Below are 5,000 nucleotides of genomic sequence, written 5' to 3'. Positions count from 1 at the left end.
GCCAGCCTGGTTTATAGAGTGAGTTCCAGGACAGCGAGGGCTACACAGAGAGCTTGTCTCGAAAAACAACCAAACAGGGGCTGGAGAGATGGCTCAGCAGTTAAGAGCACTGACTGCTCTTACAGAGGTCCTGAGTTCAATTCCCAGCAACCACATGGTGGCTCACAACCATCTGGAATGGGACCTGATGCCCTCTTCTAGTGTGTCTGAAGACAGCAACAGTGTATTCACATACATGAAATAAATAAATAAACAAATAAATAAATGTAAATATTAAAAAAGAAACTATTAGGAATAAGACTTCCATTTTAAAACAAAAAAACAAAACAAGACAAAGGAATGAAATCAGATGGATATAGAAGTATACATTTAATCCCAATACCTGAGAGGCAAAGGCAACCGGATCTCTGTGAGTTTGGGACCAGCATGTTCCAGGCCAGCCAGGAATATATAAATATTCTATTTCAAAAAAATAAAAATAGGGGATGGAGATGGGACATGGTTGTTAAAAGCACAAGACCTAAGTTCAACTGCTCTAGGGGATTTGAAGCCCTTTTCCAGCAGGCACCCCACCCCCACCTGCTAACACACACACACACACACACACACACACACACACACACACACTGGCACATACACCCTCTCCCTAGACACATGCACATTAAAGTTAAAACAAATTAAGAAATAAAAGTAGAGAGAATGAAATCATTTGATGGGAAATGATTGTAACCAGAGATCATCATGTTAAGCAAAAGAAGCCAGACTCAGAAAAACCAATACTGCATGTTTTTTCTCACACGTGGAATTTAAGTTTTAAAAAAGGACACAAAAAGCTGGGCGTGGTGGTGCACGCCTTTAATCCCAGCACTTGGGAGGCAGAGGCAGGTGGATTTCTGAGTTCGAGGCCAGCCTTGTCTACAGAGTGAGCTCCAGGACAGCCAGGGCTATACAGAGAAACCCTGTCTCAAAAAACCAAAAAAAAAAAAAAAAAAAAAAAGGACACAAAAGTAGAAGAGGGACGACTGTTTGGGAAGAGGAAGGGGCCAGGGAAAGGAAGGAGGGTGTACAGGATACAGGACAGCATAACGTAGAGTAAATAGGATCAATGCACAATATACTTGCATATGAAAATCTCATAATGAAACACATTATGTCATACAGTTAATATGCAGGAATAAAAAAGAAAAGGCTTGGGGAATGGTGGTGCATGCTTTTAATCCCAGCACTCAGGAGGCAGAGGCAAGTGGATCTCTGAGTTCCAGGCCATCCACGGCTACATAGTGAGACCTTTGTGGCTTGCCTGTGGCTCGCCACCTTTTTAAGGTCTGCAGCCTCGTACATAGAAGGGCGTGTAGACTCCACATAAATAATTACTGTGCTATTCACTTACAGAGGGGGCAGAAGCCAACATAATGAGTCCTGAGTCGTGGCAAAGAAAATAAATTATTTTTATTTTATTTATCAACTGTACACTCCGTTGTTAAGTACATACTGCTAAGAGAAACCTGTGTAGGAAGAGATCAGGGGCCGTATCCATGAGGTAGCCATGTTTGAACTGGGAGGTAGAAGGGTCTCCGTGTAAGAGAGAATCTCAGGTAGTGGGATTAGCATGTACAGGGAGAGCCAGAGAAGAAAAGAGGGCCCTGAAATAAGCCTGGCACAATGGCTGCACCAGAGATATTTGTTTGTCTTTTAGCTTAACAGCAATGAATTTAGACTGGGTTTAGAGAATTTTATTACATTTAAAAAATTGGCTGTATGGCACAGTTCAATGGTTCAGTTCCCAGCACCCACATGGTGGCTTACAACCATCTGTAACTGCCCTTTCAAGGGATCCAACACCCTCTTTTGGACTCCACAGGCAGATACCAGGCATGCACATGGTGCACAGACACATACACAGGCAAAAAATTTATATACATAAAATACTTCTGAAAAATTAATGTTTGTGTATACATACATGTACACACTTGGGGGTCAGAAGACAATGTGTGGGAGTCATACCTCTCCTTCCATCATGTGGGGCTCCAGGGACGGAACTCAGGTTATCAGGCATGGGAGGGCAGGTGCATTTACCCATTAATCCATCTTGCCTGCCTGGGTTTTTTAATTTAAAAAAAAAAAAAAAAGGATTTTTGGGAACTGGAGAGATGTCACAGTAGCCTACCACTCTTCTAGAGGGCCCAGGGTTCCATTCCCAGCACCTACATGGCAGCTCACAACTCGCTGTAACTCCAGTTCCCAGATCTGACACCTCCACATGTGTGCTGCACATACATACATGCAGTCAAAATGCTCATATACATAAACATAAATCTTTAAAAATAATAGGCTTCATTATGAGATTTTCATACATGTATATCATGTTTATATTCACTTCACATTTCCTTACTCCCCCCCAGTCCTTTCTCCCCTCAAAAAGTTCTCCTGCTTTCAAAACACACACACACACACACACACACACACACACTCTCCCTCTCTCTCTCTCTCCCCGCCCCAAAACACACACACACAAAATCCAGATTTTATCGAATCATTTTTAGTAAGAGAGTGATTTCTGACTGAGGAATATTGCTGACAAGAAAAATAATAGAGGGGCGCATCGGGGGTGGTGGTGAGGGTGGCTCCTATACTAGTCTAAGTGCACAGTGTGTGTTCAAGAAGTATCTGTGGAATGAAAGAATTACAGGCCTCTCTCTTAGATGAGACAACGCAGACAATAAAACTGAGTTAAGAATCCACCTGCCCTAACCCCTTCCCTGGCCTCCCTTACAACGGAAGAAGCTGAGATTCAGAGGGGCAAAGAAAATCATGAAGCTAAGTGCTGAGAACTGATTTAAGTGAATCCAGGCCAGGCTCAACTTTGGGAAGAGGAGAGGCCAGTGGCCCGCCCACACTTGTTCACTCAACAATCACATTTTGTGAGTACCTACTGAGTTTGCTAAGGTGTTGGTGAGACATAGTAGGGAAATATCTATAAGAGAATAATAAAGGTATTTTTTTTATCGCCACTGTTCTTAGACTCTATGCTAATAATGGCAATAATAGCCCGTTGTGTCAAATGCTGGCTTTCCTCCATTTCTTCTGCGCCAGGAAATACTGTAATCCCCATAGTTGGGATAAGCAAACTGAGGCATGGAGCACGAACGTACCCAGCATACACATCCATCCGCTGGGACTGCGCTGAACGTCTAACCAGACCGAGATCCGACCCAGCACCGGAGCTCGCACGCTGGCTCGCTCGCTCGCCCGCTCGCGCGCTCCACCTTGCGCGCCAGGGGACGCCGGATCACGTGGGCAGCGGCCCCGCCCCTCGGGCCCGCCCCGCCCCGCCCCCGCCGCGCTCCCTCCCTCTCTCCTTCCCTCCCCCTCCCTCCCCGGCCCGGTCCGGCCCATCCCCCCCCTCCCCACCGGCTCCCTGAGGCCCTGCCGGGTCGGGCTGCGGGCGGCCGGGCGCCGACGGCCGGACAGACGGACACGCGCGAGGACGGGCGGACAGACGCGCCGAGGGCGCTGGGCACGCACGGCCCGGGCCGGCGCTGCGAGGCCCGCCCGGGAGGGCCGGGGCCGCGCTCAGGTGAGGCGACGGCGACGCCGGCCCGTAAGGGGTGGGCCTGCCGGGCGTCCCGGGCCGGGCCCGGTTGGCTTCGTGGGGAGGAGGCGCCGCCCGGGCCCGGCGCGCGAAGATGGCGCCGGGCAGCCGTGCAGCTCGGCCCGAGTGCGGCCCGGGCCCGCAGCCGCCCCACCCGCCGCCGCGCTCGTGTCCCCGTCGCCATGTTGGGGAGCGGGCCCGGGGCCTGCGGGCGGGGCGCGGGCGGAACGGCGGGGTGGCGGTGGGGAGGGTGCGGGACGCGGGGTCGGGGCGCTGCGGGAGTGCAGGGCGGCCGGGGGACTGAGCGGGGTGGCGCTCCGGGCCCAGCAGTGGGCAACCTCGGGGTGTGAGGTCGGGGTTAGGAGCGCGGAGAAAAGACCCGGGGGGCGAACGGGACCCGTGTTGGGGTTGGTGGGCTGAGGGGGTGGTGGGCGATGGAGTTGGGTTAGGCCGTGCGTAGTGCTCCGAACCCCAGAGTCGAACCCAGGGGCAGTGGAGGCGGCTTGGGGGCCAAGTCCGGGCTGTCAGAGCTCGAATAGTTCTTTGGGTGCACAGGAGGTGATTGATTAGTAAAGGGGGTTTCGAAGGCTGGTATCAGAGTCGGGTACTGACACAGGAATCGATATGGAAAGGTCCTGGCTCTGAACGGCCAGCCTTTATGACTCCCAAGGGTCTCAGGACCTAGGAGCCCCGAGGAGCCCGAGGAGCCCGAGGAGCCTCTAGTTCGGTTGGAGGCAGCAACAGGAAAAGGGAAGAACTTGATGAGGAAAGAAAGGGGTGGCGGGGGTTGGATGTAGGAGCTGGATAGACAGCAAAAGGTACAGAGTGGCACTGGTTAGGAAAGGAGAGAACCTCCGGCAACTTAAGGAGTTGTCTTTAAAAGGAGGGACCCGACTGTTAGGGGGCGGTTACCCAAAGTGTCTTTCCTGGAAGGGGACAGACGCTGCTTAAAGAGCAGGGTCACCTGAAGAGGTCATCTGAAAGGTCTTGTGGAAACCAGCTAGAAAGGTGAAGCATGAGTATGGAAAGACTACAGTGGCTTTGGATGTCGTGTCATGATTTCAGATCAAGTAGTGATTTTAGCCTGAGAGGTAGCTACCTTCTCAAGGCTGGTCATGTTGGTGAATGGGGCTCCTGGATAGGGCCTACTGCTTCCTCATTAACACGTTTCCTCAAAGGATTTTACTAAGCCAAAAGGTACCATGGATTAGAGAGCCGTTAAGTTTTGTTTGAACAAGTTTGTCAGTACACAGGCTGAGTGAGGTACAAAAACTATAGATAATCAATTACTGGATATTTCCTAGACCTCCATTGGCACACAAAAAGCATCAACAAAGAACCTCTTTGTAGAGTTAAAAGATGCCCTTCCTCTTTTAGATGGTTATTGCACAGCAAAGAACACAAAAAG

At 50.5% G+C, this 5,000-nt stretch overlaps 1 protein-coding gene across 8 annotated transcripts in view; it reads left to right on the top strand.

The window, feature by feature from the left end:
- The first annotated feature begins 3,366 nt into the window (after positions 1 to 3,366).
- Positions 3,367 to 5,000, top strand: part of Ncoa6 (nuclear receptor coactivator 6) — an 80,115-nt gene continuing 78,481 nt past the window's right edge. For 7 of the 8 annotated variants that reach the window (XM_031372415.1, XM_031372414.1, XM_031372413.1 and 4 more), the window contains exon 1: positions 3,367 to 3,577. The gene's annotated coding sequence lies outside the window, so the exon portion shown is untranslated. The remainder of the gene's footprint in view (positions 3,578 to 5,000) is intronic. The other variant, XM_031372416.1, reaches the window with a different exon arrangement.

This window comes from Mastomys coucha, unplaced genomic scaffold (genome assembly GCF_008632895.1).
Source record: "Mastomys coucha isolate ucsf_1 unplaced genomic scaffold, UCSF_Mcou_1 pScaffold15, whole genome shotgun sequence".
NCBI classification, from domain to species: Eukaryota; Metazoa; Chordata; class Mammalia; order Rodentia; family Muridae; genus Mastomys; species Mastomys coucha.
Note: the sequence above shows the minus strand (reverse complement) of the source record. Positions and strands in the feature narration are given on the sequence as shown.